The 20,349-nt window shown below is 37.8% G+C and overlaps 1 protein-coding gene across 3 annotated transcripts in view; it reads right to left on the bottom strand.

Moving 5' to 3' along the window:
* Nucleotides 1-20,349, bottom strand: part of LOC122789976 (diacylglycerol kinase delta-like) — a 1,345,205-nt gene that overhangs the window by 1,140,966 nt on the left and 183,890 nt on the right. The gene's annotated exons all lie outside the window — the stretch shown is intronic.

The raw sequence follows: 20,349 nt of genomic DNA, 5'->3' as shown, positions 1-20,349 counted from the left end.
AGAACCCTACAACCATCACTGTCTTTGTGATCCTGCCTTATTTTGTACTCTATGCCATACATTAGCATGGTCATTGTTGGTCTGGACAACCATGCTTCTTCTGGCTTGGTTAGCACCACATTCAAAGGTGCATCTTACTGTAGAGTTCAACAGTCATATGAATCCTTCATGACCAAGACTTAGTCAGCTCCTGTTCCCTTTCTACCCAGCAGCTTGGAATCTCCTAGCCTAATCAGGACATATTCACATCTCCCATGCCTGTAACTCCACAATACTTACTTGCAATTCCTTTTATTTGTGTTGTTCTGAAACACACAATTACATCATAATTCATTGTTTGCCTTTAATGGAATGCACCTGCTATTTCTGTCAGTACTGACCATATACATTTACTTTTACATTTTCTGAATGTTGATGATGTTTGTGGCTCTGCCCGTGTCCTGACTGAAAAGGGCGCTTTGCCAAGCACATTTACCTAGTTAACAACATAAATGAATAAATAAATAAATAAAACTAAACTAGTTTTAACACATTGGTCTTCTTTATTTTATCCACTAGTGTTTTACACTTCTTCTGTATTGTGCAGAGGAATGTTACACACTGAATCAATCCAATATTAACCCTTAACCTCTTAACCACTATAGAACTTATCCTAGGTTCTGACCATACGGTTTCTCTCACCCCTCATAAAGAAGTATTCCACTTCTTCCTCTTCCTCATCTTCCTCCTCTCTAACCTTACATCTGATACCCTCCTTTACATAGGTTGCTGCTTTGCCTCGATCCCTCCCTCCCTCCGCCGTCATTTCTGAAGGACCTCCACCCAGGCATCTCCATGTTTTTGTTTTTCCAGTATACAGTGTCTCATGAGGATAAGTTGTGGAATTTGACTTCGGAGCAAGGTAAACAACATAGTTTTGGTGTGCATGAGCAAAATTAAAAGTCACGAGACCCCATCACTAGAGCCAAAGGAGGGGGTACACAGTACTACCCCGTTATCCTCTTTTCTCTTACATTTCTTCCCTTTCCATCTCACTAATCATTACTATAAATCAAACCTTTCAATACCTGCTAAACTAGCAAGAGTTCTTGATTTTACTGGTTTATCTTATTTATCCTAATACCAGAAGGCTATGATAGCAAGAAGTGCTACGATTTATACGGCATCCCATATAAATAAGATTCTGTTATTACTAGAAACTACCATTGTGTACTTACCTTATGCTTTATATTTGCTATGGGTTGTATAATCTCTTACTGTTTCAATTAATGGAGCTTTTCTTTCTGGGCAGCCACTGCAATGTTGCCTACGGTCAGACCAAGCTGGACTAGCCCGATCAACATACAAAATAAATAAAGAGTAAGTAAAATTAGGAAAAACAGCATAACCTCATCAAGATTAAAAAAGTACAATGGAGACCTACAAAAGTAATAGATTCAGTGGCCTGACAACATGAAAAGAATCAAAAAGGTCCCAGCAGGATTAAAGGAAGAGAGGAGAATTTAGTACGATTAAAGGAGCTGGGAGTCTAACAAAACTAATGAAGCCAAGTATCTTACAGCAAGGTTATCAAACACGCTCGGGTAGGATGAACTGAAATGTGGAGTGCACACCCTAATAACAGTCTCAGAAAGTTCCAAGAGGATTGATTTACAGAACCAAAGTAGGAGCAGATATATCCAGTAACAAAGCAGAATCAGAGGAATCATTTTGATAACCAACGTCAGAAAAGCTTCATCAGGTTTGGCTGAATTAGTGGGTCTCCCAGCAAAATGAATGAAATCAGGTATTTCACAGCTGGATTAAAGAAACCAGGACCCCCATCATAATTAATATATTTACATTTACATGTCAGTTTTAGTACACAGAATGTCCTCCCTGCATGATTAACTGATTCAAAGGGTCCCATCTGGTTTAAAAGATTCACAGAGCTCTGAGCAGATTTACTGAAATAGTCAAATCATGCTTTTTTTTACAAAACTGAGCCTGATCTGTATGGTAATGATCTGAATTTAGTTATCAGTACTAAATGAGATATGTCTGTGGTCTCATTCAAGATTAACCAAGTCAAATAATATCCAGCAAATTAATTGAAATTAGGAAACCTACTACTTGATAAAAGCAGACACATAATTACGTTGGTCTGTGTTGATAATGACTGAATTTATTTTTCAGAGCAGCCAGAGGTGAGTCTGAATTTTAAAGGGACAGAAGCCATGTTAGTTCTTAAGAGTCTTTAACCCAACAGTGTTATCATTAATTATTTATCTGAACTTTTAATTGCAGAAAAGTGCAGCACAGGGCCTTCTTGTTTTCACAAGCCTTTATAAAAACATCAAAGGTGACCTACTGTGATTGGAACCCTTTGAGCATGGTGATCTCAGTACCTCTTGCTTCACTGGTGCCTAAAGCTGGTTTGGGAAACTATACATTTACTTCTCTCATATTAAACTTGTGTGGGGGTTTCAAAGGCTGGGTTCTTGCATCCAGGGTCATCTTACAGTAGCCACTAGAGATATATGGCTAAACATGAAATTACTGTTTATCTCAACTAGTTCCACTGGACACACATCATTGACTGTAACAAAAATGTTCAGAAGCAGCATTTTTGCAGGGCCAATTCCCATGTAAATATTCTAAATCTGAAATTGTACAATGTGGTAAGGCAAAACTACCTTAGCCAAACAATATGCAATTTCACTCATTAGACTTGTTACATTTCCTAACTCTTTTAATCATACTAGCGGGGATTTTTTTTTTTTTAATGAAACATAGGGATTGATAAAAAGGAACCAAAATTCTTGTTTCATGAAATGCTACTTTACAAAGTACAGGGCTCTCTGTTTTCTGTTTTTTGTACTAATTACCTCAAGCTGCAGTGTGCCCAGTCACACATATGCTGTCTTCGGGGATGTGAGTTTGGAATAGCCAGAAGTTACTTCTTGTGTTCCTCTCACTATCCCCCAGTCTCCAGTCAGGGTGACTACACAACAGGTGATCTCTACAAGCCCCCCCCCCCACCCCAAGGATGGAGATCTCAACTGCTACTGTAAGCCCAACAGCACCAGGGATCATTTAGAGATCATTAACAAAGCTGTGCAACTGGCAATTCATATGGACACTCTAATTCTCCCACTTGTTTCCACCCACATAAACATGCACAGCTGATAAAATCCAGAAACCTCTCCAGAGTATGATGGGTGACCTATGGATTCATATTCATCCCTCTAGGATCAGGGATCAGTACTGAATGTGGGCCAAGGGCAATGTACGTAGGTTCTTTATTATGAGTTTGGGCCCCCTTGCCCTCCATACTTACATTTTTCTGATTCTTTACTGCTTAGGTGTTGCTTTACACGTGTTTAGTATGCCAACCATATGCACATATAAGCATTTAGATTTATCACAACTGCAGTCATTTACCACAGTAAATTCAGACTTGTGATTATGTTACTCTGACCCTTCATTTAAGGGTGTCATTACATTGGTCCTGACTCAGCTCAGCAGACATAGGGATATGTAGTTCAATATTTGTTTTGTTTCTTTTAAAAATGCACAGCTTGTGGGTACTGTGTGTGTGTGTGGGGGGGGGTGTAGATGTTTGAGTGTGGGTGTGTATGTGTATGTGTTTGTCTCTCTCCCTCTCTCTGCCAGTGTCTGTCTGTCTGTCTGTCTACTGGATCCAGTGTACCTTCAACAATGCCTTATGCCATCTCAGCTGACAACGAGCAAATCAAATCCCTTAACAAACATGACTGCAGCTGCTTAACTGATTTCTTTCCAGACCAGTGAAGTCTTGTGCCGCCTACCTCTATGTGGAAAGATGATGAATTCTCTTTATGTCTGCAGTCTGTGCCGAGTTCTGGCTAATTAAAAAGGTCCCATGATATTTGTTTTAATTGGATGTCAGCAATGGAAGGGGTGACTGCCTGCAAGTCAGCTAATCAATAAAGTGATTTTGTTATTTGCGCAAGACAGGATGAATGCATGACCTTCATAATCTTTTCTGGTAAAAGAGACAACTTACACTTTATAAATACCCATGGCGCACATTTAACAGAATATTACAGATAAAAGGAAGTTAACTTCAAAATTTGTGTGGTAGGACCTTTTAACATTGCACATTTTTTAAGCTTCTGACATTTTGGTTGATTTGCTTATGCGTTGCTTTAATAAAGAAACAATTTATTCTAATGCACTGATTCAAGCCTTTTCCCATTTTAAGAACATACAAGGGCTGATTGAGTGATTAAAACTTAAAATAATTTTATGACAAAATAAATTAGCCAGACTTTTTAAGTAGCGCCTCCAAAACTGAATGATCTAAACAACTACATACTTTTCAGAATGCTTCCAAAAATACTTAAATAATACCAACTCCTTGCATTCTTTTAAATTTCAAAGCTTCCCTTAACCCTTGGATGAGGGTTATGAGAGATCTGTAAAAAAATATTTCTATTCCCCTCACAATCCAAGTAAGAATTTTCAGATGATACTTGTCTGAAGACTCCTAGTTAGGTAGTTAGTAGCAGTTTTACATACTTCAATAGCGTAAATCACATTTTTAAGTTTAAAAGTTAAAACCTAAAGGAACAGAGAACAAATCCAATAGTCCAACAGCAACAAACCCCCTGTGGCAGAAGACAACAGCAGTAATCCAAACAGCTTCAGTAAAATCCAAACAGCTTCAGTAAAATCCAAACAGCTTCAGTAATATCCAAAGTTGTTTATTGTGTAAGCGCTTTCATAATGTTACACATTCCTTCATCAGACAAACTTAACATCCCCAACTTCAGTTTAAATACTAAATATTCAGTGCAATTTACCAATCCCAACTCAGTAAATTCCCACCAAAACTTCCAATTAATCACAGACAAATTGGAAACTAATACTTATTATAACCCCCCTACTTTTTCTGACATTCCTGTAACAAGCACCTTCGTACAATAAATAGCAGATACATAAATTAAAAAATATACATAAAAAACATACCAAATTAATTAATATTATTTTCTTAATTTCCTAGCTTTTAAAACAGGTTTTAAAGGGACACAGTCGTTCAAACCAGACCCTCAATGTGCCCCTGATCTCAGGATCCACTGAAGCTCAACATATTCAGTGTCATTTACTACATCACCCAATCTCTTACTCTGCGACTGTACATGCAACACCTGAAATAAAAAAAAGTATGTGACCCCCCCTCTGTTAGTGTGTGCTTCGCTACTGCACTATAATCCTGCCCCTTCGTATCATAATATATGTGGTCCCTGATCCTTTCCCTAAGGCATCTATGTAAAACTTAACACAGACACAATGTGCAACATACACAATATTCTGTGTATTACAATTAGCTCCCACCCTCAAGTGCCATAAATGCCCACTATCTGGGTGCCTAAAGAATCTGGACCCATCAACATGTGTGCAATATAAACATGCTCCACATATTCTGGTCCCAGCTTCTAATGGACCTATACTGTCACAAGATCTAGGGTAGCAGAGCTGCTGTTTAAGATTATTTCTATTCTTGAAACTCTGCTTGGGTTTATTGCCCACTAACTCACCCGTCCTCTCATTCACAGTTAAGATGTGACAATTCCTACTTATTATTTTCTTAATTTCATCTACCCCCTTGGTAAACGTTAATACCACTGGAACCGTTTCTTCATTAAGATGAACCCCTCTTCTGACTCTATTAAGGTCTGAAAAGTAGGGGGTACCACAACCTCTCCTTTCATTCATTACTTTCCCATGCATTTTTCCTATTTTCCTATATCTTGTCTCTTATATCCCCGTTCAACAAAAGCTTCCTCCAAAAAATTCAGTTCTTTCATAAAGTCAGTATTTTCTCAAGGCAACCTAGAGGCTCTAAGGGCTTAACCTTCCACTATGTGATTAAATATGTGTGTGTGGGGGGTGCATGCTTGTTCTAAACAAGAAAGATGGGCAATAACACTATTTCCTATGTAGTTTTGTAGAAATACCTCCTTCAACCTTTATAACTGTCACATCCAAAAAATCAATGGATTTTACTGACTTATTCAATGTGAACTTTAAAAAATAGTTACTGGTGTTCAAAGCATCAACAAATTCCATTAACTCAACTTCACAGCCTCTCCATCCAATAAAAAGTTAATCAAAACGTCGGTAAAACTGAACTGGAGAGTTACCCCCTTCCTGTATCCATTGTTGTTCCCATTGCATCATCAGTAAATTTGCGTAGGAATTGGCACAACTCGTACCCATTGGTACACCCGCTGTTTGCCAATAACGCACTCCATTAAACAAGAACACATTATGCACAAGCACTATTTCTAAGAGCAAGCATACAAATAAAATCTATTTCTTGTAAACAGGCTCTAGTCATAGCAATTCCCTTCTGATTCGGAATGCATGTGAACAATGAGGTCACATCCAAAGTGACTAAAACATCAAACACCTCCCCCTGTGGACCCATAGTAGTTTTATATAGGTCTTTCAAAAAATGTTCTGTATTTTTCAATACTATGGAGTTGCTATCCAAAATCTTTCTTAGTTGTTTTTCTAAATATATGGAGATGGGCTCAATGAACCATCCAGCCTCTGCTATAGTAGGTCTAAATTTAGGCTTGGTTGAGTGTTTATGTATCTTGGGAAGCCCGTGCATCTGGGGAACAAGAGGTTTGTCCACTTTAAAGTACTCTGACAAATCATGAGTCAAAACACCTACACAATGACTTTCATACAAGTATTATTAATACGTTGCTGCTTGGTATACACAACATTCAAAGATACAACTTCATAAACATTCCTGTCAGATAACATTTTCTCCATCTCACTCCAGTAGTACTCTGCATCCATAATTACCACTGGTCCGCCCTTGTCAGAAGGGCGAATTACTATATTCTTATTCCGCCGTAAACTTTCAAGAGCTGCCCATGGATTACTGCTGTTGTCTTGTGCCACAGGGTTTTCTTGCACATTTTTAAGTTGATTTTCATTCTTTGCTAAGTTATCGCAGGGGATAAAGAGGATACAGATAGTACGTTTCTACCAGTACATTAAAAATCCTCACTGGACAGTCCTACAGTAACAAAAAGAAAAAAATCAGCACTGGACAATTTAAAAGTAGCTGGGAAATAAGCACTGGATAATGAGAGAGCCACGGTTAATAAGGCGGGAGTCTAAAATAAGTATTCAGAAATTCTGATCTGGACTTAATGGAAATTTATTAATAACTGCCAGTATGCATGCTTGGGTTTACTTTAGAGAAAATTTGCTTGTAAAGTTTTGACAATCTTCAGTATTCTGGGTCCAGATTTTGTGTACGTCAGATTGAGGACCCTCCCCTGGAACTGCGCTATTATGCTAATGTTTCTTTTTTGTCTCAAGAGGCGATTTTACAGAAATGAAAAACTGTCACGTGCAACTGTATAATGATATTATGCATTTATATGGGCTGAGCCTGTAATTGTAATATAAATAAATATTGCACAATTGTTTACATGGAGCTTAATGTGAGTGCTAAAAAATTAGTCTATATCGTAGCAACAAAATGTTATATCATCGAATGCAATAACATTGAATCTATAACGTCGAAATCCATTAACGTTGAAATGTTACAACAGCGAAAACCATCACTTGGAAACTTTATAGTTGGCCACTCTGCATTAGCATATGTGTTTGCACAGTATTCAATAGTGCGAAGGTTACGGACCGCGTTAAGGTAAGTGTGCAAATGGACTGGGTTAAGGTGAGTGTGGGAATGGGATAGTTAGGGACCTTAGGGTTAGGGAGCAGGTAAGGTGAGTGTGCGATAGTTAGGGACCTTAGGGTTAGGGAGCGGGTAAGGTGAGTGTGCGATAGTTACGGACCTTAGGGTTAGGGAGCGGGTAAAGTGAGTGTGCGATAGTTACAGACCTTAGGATTAGGGTTTGGGTTAAGGTAAGTGGATAGATAGTAGTGTATGTATGGTTTAGTGTGGGGTTAGAAGTAGGATTTTAAGTGTATATGTGTGGATTACTTTTTTTGGTGTGCTTGTGCTGTGTGTGTGTTTCTCGGAACAGCGGATTTTTTCCCCTGGGAAAAAATTTGGTGTTCTGAGCTTTTGACTCTATCATATTTTGACATTCCAAGTTCGAGCTTATGGTGTTCGATATTTTGGGATTTCGATTATGTGATATACACCCCTCAAAAATCGACTGTTTCAGAACTAGTGGTAACTGAGAGCTATGAAGCAGCATATCTTGGCGAATGTTTACTTTTCATTTTTGATGCTTTTATTACTACAAGTACACGTTTTCAACTTCCCATTTATGGGCTCAAAGGTTCCCCTCCACATCCTAAATGCTTAAACAGAGAAATTCAGGTAAACTTCTTCAGAAAGTGGTTTTTCCATGCTGCCATCAAATAAAGGATAAACGCAAACATTTACTTCTTCTGCAATAAACAAGTATTTGTCTCAGGTAATGGCATCATCAGAGGTTATTATAATTAACTGAGGGTAGGGTGCTCAAACTCATAAATAGGGCAGTGTGGGCATTTCCCACAAGAGAGGTGTGGGCATTTCATCCACGTAAAATACCTGCTTTGGCCAAATGCCTGTTCCTGATCTTGTAACTAGTATTTTATAAAAATCCTAGAAAAAGCTCACTGTTTGTTGGGATATCATATGAGACTCGATCTTAAATGGTCAGACAAGAGAACTTCTTAATTTTCATTTTGGCCACAGTCTGTACAAGATGGGGGTGGGGGTGATGGTAGGTGCACAATCAGGGTAAAGAAATTTTCACTTTCTTTTTGTTTTGCTACTGAGCTCAGACTTAAAAATAAACTAAAAATATGCTATGCAACACTCCAAACAGCTGAAAACTACCTGCATACATTTAATGCATTTTTGTATAAAACATCAGCGCTAACATATTTTCAGAGTGACATACTGGCTGGCAGGGATCTCTTCAAACATATTAAACATTCCATACTGGATGCACAAAATTATAGTCAGAAGATCACAAATGAAAATTAGCCTGAAATCAGTGTTTTATGTGGGAGGAAGGCCCTATGCCCCCCGCATCCTTTGCACTTAATATAATCAACACCAAGATTGCCTTTACTCAAAGAAAAGACATAACATTTTATTACAGGACAGACACATAATTATTTTATTACAAAAAATAAATAAATAATAAAGATGTGCCTTTCTTTTTTCGGTGGAAACAGAGAAAAGCATCAGTTGTGAAATGTGATGTTTAGTCTGACTTAAGGGGCTCCCTGATAAAAGTGAAATGTATTACATGTCAGCTATACCAATACTACTTGGTGGACAGTAGAGCAGGTGGTATTTGGAATTTATTTCTGTCCCAAGTACATATTCAATGGAGCTTGGGATTATTTTTAGCATCTGAGACATCTCTAGTCTTGTTACAAATGCACTGTACTGCCACTGATATTAGCAGCCTTGGGCTCTGCATAATTGAGAGTTCTGGCAGGATGTTAACTGCTAGGTGATGGTCATAGTTCTTATCAAACCATCTCCCTATAATGAAAGCCCAGTCAACTGCCCCTTGTGTGTAAAATAAATAAATAAAAAAAGTATTTTTTTTTGTGAATTAGCCTAGTGTTCACCAACAGCAGTCTTGGTTAGACAATTCAGTGAGAGGTCCTACCTGTGCAACAGTGGCATACTATCTAGATATCAGGTGGAGGTGGAAAGAACCCCTTCTAATCAACAGACTTCATTCCAAGTGGGAACCGATAATCCTTACTCATATTTGTCAACCCCACTCAGGGGTCCAGCTCCGAAAGTCAGTGCAGATCCCCACCCCCCACCTCATCCTAATGACTCTTTTCTTTCTTGTCTAAAGAGTTTCATCATCACAGCTAGAGTCCCAAGGTCAGTGAAACAGTAATACTTAAGTTCATGTCATACTTAAGGCTCATGATCACAAAGCAGTGATACAACTGTCTACAAACACATCCAGCTACCTGTGAATAATGGAAAAGATAAACATTTGCCTGCAAACATAACACTTCAAATCAAATTCCAGCAAAAGTTGAGATGGTTCGCTCTCAAAATAAGGCCAACAGTTAAATAATGATTGACTTGAGTAATCACTATAGAAAATTCTGGCTTGGACTCATTGTCAGGCTGTGTACTATGCAAAGTGGATCAAGTTTCTTTATATACTGTGCAAGTCCAATGTGATTCATGAACATGTAAACTGCTTCATACCGGTCCTGTGCTAAGGGGCAGTGAAGGTCCTGGGTGGTACCTATGCTAATAAGACACCTTAAGCAGTTTGTTGCATGCTCTCTTAGGACAGTTGCGCAAGGGCGTCCGCAGGCAGGTGCAAGGATCAGAGCTGGTTCCAGCAATAGGCCCACTGGCTGGCCAGCAGATTAATTTTCTTTTAATTTAAAAAAATAAATAAATAAATAAATAAATAATAATAAAAAAATATATATATATATATTTATTTTTTTTTTAAGGGCACTCTTCTTTAAGAACGCTTTTTGCGTTCGGTTACACAGACGTGACAGGTGTCTGTGAGACCGACTGTTTACGTCTTCATCTTCCGCGTGTTGCAGATTTGAATTCCAGAAGACATTTGGACTGTGGATGAATGGACAAGGAGGTGTGTGTGTGTGTGTGTGTGTGTGTGTGTGTGTGTGTGTGTGTGTGTGTGTGTGTGTGTGTGTGTGTGCGTGTAAGTGTTTAAGAGGTGTGTGTGTATGCAAGTAAGTAATAAATAGGTAGGTAGGTGTTTATGTTCATGTGTGTAACAAGTTTTTAGGTAAAGGTAGGGGTGTGTGTATAGTGGCTACCAGCATTCTAATTAACGTGACTCGCTTCTGAGCTGCTAGGGCTCCAGTCAGCCTAAAAGCATACCGCTTAACTTTTCCATTCAATAACTCTGAGCAAAGCAGATGTTGGGGGGGGGGGGGTGCCAAAGTCTCAAAATCAGACAGTCCCCCTGTATTATTCTAATTTAATTAAAAAGGTTAATAGAGCAAAATGTTTTGCACCAACCAACATTTTCTGGGCAATATAGAAACTGTATTTACTAACTTAATTCTCAACGATGTACCAGCAAACCAAACATTTTAAACAGGGACACAGCAACAAATGTGGCTGTGGGGTAAAATCAGGGACATTGTGTAAAATGAGGGACTGCTAAGAGGTATGTCTGTCAGTGGTATCACACAGGCTGAGGAAGCAACAGGTTTTGAGTGACATAGAGAGGAGTTATTCATCTGACCACATTGCTTAGGTGGAACTTAAAGGTATCCTGTACATATCTGAGACCTATAATTATTTAGTAAGATCAGGTATCTTGATGTGGTAGTATCCATTGGATAAGTATTACGTGTTATGCACAATGCGTGGTAATTCACTGCAAGAGAGAGTAACTCCATTCCTTCCTGAGTTCACAATTCTAATTTTTCCCTTGGGAACAGAGTATTCCAGTATTACAAATATAAAAGCAGCAGTAAATCAATAATAGTGAGAGCACGACTAAGGCTACGAGCTATTAACCAGCCTCTTTTCTTTAATTTAGGGTTTGACTTCCTCAGCTTTTGTTTGCCCACTGTATTTACTCGGCAAGTTACATAATAAGATAGTGTATTTGAATGATCTTTCAAAAAGAAGACTTGTGGCCAATTTTCTTCCTGATTCATTAAAAAGTACATTAAACAAGAGGTGCTGCACTTCATTTATGTCTTAAAAATGCATGAGCCATGCTGTTCCACACTTAAAACTGTTGCATAGCCACGGCTAAGCATATTTTAACTTAATATACATACCCCACCCACAACCTCTTAGCACTACAAAATCTGGACAAGACAAAAATGATGGGGGGAGGAACTACAATATCAGGGACAGATTTTAATTGTTGTTATTATAAACTTACAAAGTTGCAAGAAGAATAACAGAATTTGTGTTAACATATATTTTCTGAAGGATATGAAGTCTGAAACTCAAATGTATATCATTTAGTGACTTCAGTCCTCAATGATTTGTCAGAAAACCAGAAATGTTATGGACAGGACAAAAATATGAGGCAAGAATCTGGAGAGTTGAGAGATACGATAATCCATTCATCCATCCATAACCTGCTAATTCCCACTTTTACGCATGGGGTCAGGGTGTGATATCATCAGTGACAATCATCTACAGCAATTTGGATATGCTAATATGCATGGTAAATACTGCTGAATCGTATTAATTAGTCAAATGAAAATATGTAAGCAAGTTAAAGTCAACTGTGCTGTGAAGGTTTTAGCAAGTTGTTAGTAACTGTTCTGTAATTATCCGTGTATTCCACATTGTAAGGAGCAGTTTCTTGATGACAAGATCTGATGATGTTACAGTCTCATTGTGACTTGGCATGAACAACACAGACAGCATTTTTGCTGCCGTGGTCATGAGCTGCACCAACCATCAGAAGTGTTCTGGCTGAAATTCTGTTGAGCTTCTGCGCAGCTGTTCTGGCCAATATGTCCGAAAGCTTGATGACCAGTGTTCTGGTTCTGCAGGCTCGCTTCAAAACCAGTATTGTGGACGATGTACTGGTGAAGTGCATGATTTTAATTCTGGTTTATATTTTTGTGAGATGGGCAACCACTCTTGTGATTTATACATTTGTGAATTTTGTGATGAAAGACATTGTGGTTCAACTTATATCTTGCAGCCCTGCTGTTAATATCAGGCTCTGCAGCCTACATTCTGTTTGCTGTCATTGAAAACTGTGAAGCCAATGTCCAGATTGCTGGGTGACCAGCATTCTAATTCTCAATGTCCCTTAGGTGGATGTGAAATGTGGCTCTCTCTAATCATCTAAAACAAAGAAGGATACTCTGAACAAAGGTTTCTCCTTTCTTTGCGTTTCTGCCCGTATCTACCTGGATTTCTCGGAAACTGAGACTGCAGGATCAGAACGCCTACTGAATGAACGAATGAATAAATTAATAAATAAATAAACAAACAAAGACCAGCACAACCTCGCTCAAAAAATTGTGTCTGGAGAAATATTACCTTCAACAAGCAGCAGGTAACCACCTGATTTGGCTCCAAGCAGCAGTGATATAGGCTCCAGTGATTCACTGGCTCTCTTCAACTGAATCTGATTTTCAGGGACATCCCTGTTTTTTGCTCAAAATATTCCTGTCCCTCCTAATCCCTTCTAAAATGGATGACTTTGAGAGAAAGTCACTGTGGATTATAACAATTTAGACATAAACTTCCTTTACTTTAAAAATGCATGTTAATTCACATTCTCTTGTCAACTTCACAAATTAATAGTACTAATATTAAAACAAGAGTTCCTGAGTATTCCTGGTTACTTTTTAATTTTTCCCTTATTCTGTAGGTAAGAGGTTGACAGCCATGCCACAGAGCGACATGACTGTAAGTCCAAGATGTCAGTGACACAGACGCTGTGGAGAAAATAGCAGTCATTTGCTGCTTTATTTTAAATACAGATTTCCTGTCTATACGTATCTTCATATTTATTAACTGTCCAGATTTTTGCCTCATATTTTCAGTTTGTTTCTCATAAAATTGTGTTTTTTCTGGCAAATCATTGAGGATTGGAGTTAGAAAATAATGGCAGACATCTGAGATTAAGGCTTCACGTCCTTCAGAAAATACATAACAATGCAAGACTTCTTCTATCAACTTTCTCAGGAGGTGTGTGTGTGTGTGTGTGGGGGGGGGGGTGACAGGCTTTGTCCAAATTTTTTATGCTAACAGATTGAGAGGTATGGTTTGTGTGTGTGTGTGTGTGTGTGTGTGTGTGTGTGTGTGTGTGTGTGTGTGTGTGTGTGTATAAGAGGGAGGTAGCATACCCCTCAGCTGTTCACGTTTTTGCAAAATGTCCGGATTTTTGCCCCATATTTTTGTATGTTCCTCCTAAAAAGGATTGAAGTTGCTAAATAATGCAGACATTTGAGTTTTATACGTCATATCCTTTAGAAAAATGCATACTAACACAAATCTTGTTATGCTAGCAATTTTCTAAGTTCATGAGAGCAATGTATATAATCTGTCCTGATTTATTTTAGGGTTTGTCCAGATTTCTTGCACTAAGAGGTTGAGGTGTATGTGTGAGAAAGTGAAATGTCCTAGTTAGAGTTAGCAGTTGGAATTTATTTTCAAGGAATTGTGAGTTTCAAGGGAAGAGAAGTTTACAGCTGCTCATCCGAAGTCTGCTAAAAATGTGCAACTGTTTTGTTTAGCAAATGGTATCACCATTGTGGTATCGAATTTTAAAGCAGTGTTAGAATGACAGGTAGTATACCTGTGTCTTGATGAAGGCTGTAGGTTCTACTCTCACAGCATGTAGGTTTGGATTTTAAGGGGGTGGGGTGCTGCAGTCCTGAGTATGTCCTCCTTTGGACAAGATGCCTAGTAACCCTGAACCTGTTTTTCCGTTTGCCATTTATTCCCTATTACAATATACCAGCTCACCATTTTTTTAATGTAACATGAGCAATTTATTCTTCAAAGGCAGCAGGCACTGAATTTATAGATGAAACACCGAAATATACAGTTATTTTCTAGCAGCAGTCTCTTCATTAGTCTAGACCTTTTTAATGTGGAATTATTCAGATGACTTACTTCTACAAAGATTGTGCAAATGATCTGATATTGGTAGATTGTAATGACAGAAGGTTGAGTGGCCTTTTATGTTTGAAAATTTCTGAACTGGCCAGCGTTGTCATTATTGGTTCATATATTTTGTTTTATTGCTTACTGGAAAGATGTTTAAAACTATAAATTTAAAACACATTCTAACAAGTGGTGCTGTATTATACAAGGGATATAATTTAATTATTATATGTTACAATGTAATACAATCAGGACGGTGAATCAAAGAACCTTTGCATGGTCCTAAAAATGTGTGCAAGGGGCGTATGATTTCAAAACAGCCCAAAGGTAAACTTAACCCCCCACTGGCCAGATGCATTTTCTTTGAATGTGGGTTTCAAAGGCAGAGAAGTTTTAATGCCAAGTCTGCTTTCATTTTAAAGCTGCATTGCTTTGTTCAGCAAATGTCTATCAGTGTTCGTGCTATAAAATTTGAAATAAAATTCGTAAATTAAATCCAAATATTTGTAATCATTGTAGAAGTAAAGCATAAAACAGTATGCACACAGAGGTCTGAACAGTGTTTATGGCAACTGGGGAGAAATAAAGATAAACAACAAAACGAGAGGCTCTCAGTATACTCCACAAATTCGTAATTATTGTAGTAAGCGCTTTCGCTGGGAACAATACTCCAGCTTCTTCAGACTAAAAAATTACATGAAATTATCCACAAACTTTAAAAACCCCACTTAAAAATCACACTTCCAATGAAATTCAAGAACCAATGGTGATGTCACTCGAACTAATTCCATTTTAAAGCAACAGAATAAAAAACTGATAAAAATAGTAATTCTAACCAAACGAGATACTATTCCTATGTGAGGAAAGCTTATATTTAATAAATATATACAGACCTATATTGCCTTAGTGTAAACAAGCTTTCATATTATAAATGATTACTATGTTACACAATTGCGAACTACAGTCAAATGACTATGAACAATTGAATTCGCCATACTTGTCAACAATAGTGCAAGTCACAATGTTATAAAATGAAATTCTCTGAACATCTTAGATTATAAAATCATTGTACACATAAGATTCGCTATACACCTAACCATAATAATGTTAATTTGGTGATGTGTATTTATAAATGCTCTAACACATTACTCACAGTTTAAACTACAACTCATTGAGCATCTACACACAATTACCTAACTAGTGCTTTCATTTTTAATAAACATTTTATTGACAGTGCCTCGTTCAACCCTAGTGGTGTGTGGGCTCCTGTCCAAATTTGCCATTCTAATTCTGCTTCCTCGAGTACTAACCCCCAGGGACCTCCTCTTAAATTCTTCTCTACTTTTAGTATCACTACAAATGAGAACCTATGTAGAGGCAATTCCAAAATGTGTTTTGCTAAGGCGTTAGTAATGGCATTTGTTGTTTATGCTATATAGGTGTTCATAAATTCTTTGTTTAATTTTTCTTTCGGTTTTCCCTATATAGAAAGCCTCGCAACTGTCACAGACCGCTGCGTAGACCACTCCCTGGGAGTCACAATTAAATTTGGCATCCAAAACATATTCTCTATCTCTAATTTTTATTTAATTAATTGTGTAACATAGTAATCATTTATAATATGAAAGCTTGTTTACACTAAGGCAATATAGGTCTGTATATATTTATTAAATATAAGCTTTCCTCACATAGGAATAGTATCTCGTTTGGTTAGAATTACTATTTTTATCAGGTTTTTATTCTGTTGCTTTAAACTGGAATTAGTTCGAGTGACATCACCATTGGTTCTTGAATTTCACTGGAAGTGTGATTTTTAAGTGGGGTTTTTAAAGTTTGTGGATAATTTCATGTAATTTTTTAGTCTGAAGAAGCTGGAGTATTGTTTCCAGCGAAAGCACTTACTACAATAAATTACAAACTTTTGGAGTGTACTGAGAGCCTCTCGTTTTGTTGTTTAACTGGGGAGAAATAGCCAAGTAATGGGACACTGGAATGGCTGCATGGGGGGGCTGAGTGGGAATGGGGGCTCTGGGTTTGCACTCCCCTGCAGTTGCGCAATATGGATGTAAGACAAGCTCAAATTATTTAAGCAGATGTGCACTTTTTTAGGGGGTACCTGTACATTTCAATGGCAGGAATCCAAGCATTGTAAAGAGGACAGCCTTATACTGCTCAGAATGCTGAAGCCTGTATGTAGTGCTGTGTGTATGACAGGGTGTGTGAGTGTCTATGTATATTCCCATGTGTGTGTGTACGTGTGTGTGTAGGGGGGTGAACAACAGCTGCCTGACATGACTTTGGCTGATCATGGATGTATAGAGTGCTAGTACTGAATGTGTGCATGTTGGTCTGTATGCATGTTTAAGCCCATGCTTTTGTGTCTGTGTGCATGTATATCTGTATGTATGTGTTTACATGTGCATGAGTGACTAAGAGCTGTGAAGCCAGCAAAACTGCAATCAAATTGGACAATATTTAAAGTAATCATTACAAACTTATAGTTTGAAAAACATAAAATGAAAAATTATTTCAGAAGTTAGACAAATTTAAGAGATGTATTACATCAGATTTGAAAACAGAAACTGTTCGGGTAATTTCAAGAGCTAATTATGACCTTATTATATTAGCAGTTATTACACTATCATTACAATATATGCACACCTCTGTAGTAACACATCTAAAACATAGATCAGAAAATCCTGAATAGAGCTGAAATACAATCAGAACATAGAGTAGACAGCAAATGAAAGCAGATTCACCCAATACCCAGCTGAAGACTGAAATAAATATATGTGGTAGCAATAAAAAAACAATTAATTTAAAAATAATCATAAGTGGAAAATAAGTGAGATACATTCACTCAGTATATATTGTTCAAATTTTGATTATATAAAAAAAATGTGGTAGCATTAACAAGCCACAGCCACATCCAAAAACAGCTGAATTTCGAAATTTGATTAATGCCAGCTAAAATATTACAAACTTTGGAAGAGCTGCCTAGAAATATTCATCAACTGTAACTGTTTTTCTTTAAATGCAAAGAAAACCACCAAGTCTGCTGCAGTTTTAAATAGGAAATGATATATGGGAAATATGCATTGTTAACATACCTCTCAATTGTACCGAATTCCTCGGCATTTACCAGTTTTGAGGGCAAAATAATGGGGTGCCACGAATTCCCAAGTGGCCCCTTCAATTTCTGATTTTTTTTTTGCCTTAACCAATGAAAGCTGCAAAGAGAAACAATATTTTAAATAATGGTAACAATAATAAGGCAAATCTCAGTTTTGGGACGGCATACTAGCTAAAGTAATTAAATAAAAAATAAAATCGGAATTCTGGGGCACATTAAGACTATCTGACGGTCACATGTAAAAAGGAGGCAGCTCTTTTCTCTCTGGACTGGAGGGGACAGCAGCACCATATGGACTGGAGGGGACAGCAGCACCATATGGACTGGAGGGGACAGCAGCACCATATAGTGCCATTGTTATCCTCCAGTGTTACAGCCATTCTACGCTAGAATAACACTGCACAGCGTGCACACATCTGGTACTGCTGTTCCTTAGCAATGCCTTGACTGCCAACTGTTCTTCTTTACTGAGAAGAAGGAAAGGGCACCAAAGAACTAGTTATTACTACAATTTGCAGTACATTATTATTATTATTATATTATTAGTAGCATGAGCAAATTGGGTACTTGTGTATTAACACAACCAGGAGCCAATGCCGCACTGCTGACATCTTTTAAATTCTGCTATCATTTCCTGTGACTATTTGGCTGCCGATGCCTTTTAATGACTGACGAAACTTGTGGTTTAAAATAAATATAAATAGCTATTACATTTAGTGCAAGCTTTAAGAATCTGCTCTATATTCCCAAAATGCACGGTCACCTCCAAATTAACACGTGCGAGCACACAGTAGCAGTACCTTTTCACATTGGAAGGAAATGTTATCGTAATATGTATCTGCATGTACAAAAGAAGAACAATGGCGTGGTGATCACGCGTGAAGGGACATTTACCTGTTCCTGTCTTTCTTTTGACAGCTGAGAACAGCCTTCAAACTCTCATACAATGTACGACTCACCAGTGATTTAGAATTACCAACAGCCCTGCTGTTAAAGTTTACTCCACTCTGCCAGCACCTTAGTGCACTTCTGCTCTTGTTTATTTCCCACTTCCTAACCCCACCACACATTTAAAAGGTCCAGATTTATTCAAAGAGATGTCATAAATGTACCATTGCTGGCTCCCAATGTAGGCCTTCATCTGTTGTGGCTACTATACTCCCAATTGTTTGTGTCTTTCGGCTTTTCCCGGTTAGGGGTCGCCACAGCGGAACTCCTGTCCACTAATGATTGGCAGTAGATTTTTACGTACTGGCTTGCTGGGCCTAACGCACAACCTTCAATGAAGGAATGCCCATTCACGCATGTCGCTACACAGAAGACGCTCTAACTGAGAATCGAACGGGCAACATCTAACTATGAGGCAACAACGCTACCGCAGCACCACCACCGCAGTATATGGCTACTATACTCCCAATAAGATGATGAAATTGTATAACGTTGTATAGATATTATTGTCTAGTGATTTTGCTGTCTGTAGTCTCAGATGTGTTCATGTTGGTGCTCACTTGTAGCTTACGTAGGTGCTCTGTGTGTCGCAATTTCAGTGATTCACTTTAAATGCCAACAATATTAATCTGAAAATGATATTCGGTGTAACAGGGCAGCATACCCCTCAACTGTCAATGATTTCAGGAACATTTCAGATTTTCCTCAAACATTTTCTCTCATTTTGAGATAATGTCATTAAAAGATGTCAGTAGTGTGGCGTTGGCTCCCAGTTGCGTTAATACGTAAGTACCCAATTTGCTCATGCTCTTGTCTCAACCGTTTAAAACAAAGTGATGACTTTATAACACTTCATAATAACAGTAAGTTTAACAATGATTTTTACTGATTTTCTGTCACAGATTTCAGTTCACAACTTTATGTATAGTTCTGCTTTTCATTTCCAAACCACTGCAGCCATTAGAAACTGTGAGACGGCTCCCATATATTCTCCATGACGTCTAGTGCCACAGTTTAAAGGTGAGGGGTCAGGTGTTTCACACAAAAATGTAGTTTATGCTTCTGGGGAAGCAGTTTTTGTTTTGACAACTTAGTTTTAAGAATTTAAGTCAGTTTATAAACATGGCATGCCTAAACAATGAAATGCTTTTGGTGATATCACACCACTACAGCTCATAATTCATATCAGAGTCGGACTCCATCAGTGTCCAACAGTGTTTGGGCAAATACAAGAAACATTTGGTAAGCTAAAAACTTTTGACTGAGAAATGCAATTGTAATAGTAATGTTACATTATTGTTTTGGTGAAGAAGCGCAGTAGATGATGAAAATGTCTCACCCTGTTTTGGGAAGTATTTCCACAGAAGAAACTTAACTTGGTTTGTAGCTAAGGGTATAGGGAAATCTGGTTGAGTAGGTGGCTAGTTAAAAGTGAAAGGGTTACTGCTTTTCAATTAAAACTGCTGACTTGCTGTGGGTTCTTGCTGATACTGTTATGAAACAAGAAGTGTACTTTTCATGGTTGTGAATCTGTCAAATTTAAGTTTATATGTAGTAGGAAATGTTTGTTTAATGTAGGTATCCATCTCTACTAGTCTTTGTATTGGATTGCATTTATGAGAAAATCTTAGCTAAAGAAAACATACTCAAAAAACATTGATTTGCTTTGTATTGTGGCTCG

Source organism: Protopterus annectens, chromosome 15.part0, assembly GCF_019279795.1.
Source record: "Protopterus annectens isolate FY-2018-M chromosome 15.part0, PAN1.0, whole genome shotgun sequence".
Classification (NCBI taxonomy): domain Eukaryota; kingdom Metazoa; phylum Chordata; order Ceratodontiformes; family Protopteridae; genus Protopterus; species Protopterus annectens.
This window is presented reverse-complemented; position numbering and strand designations above follow the sequence as displayed.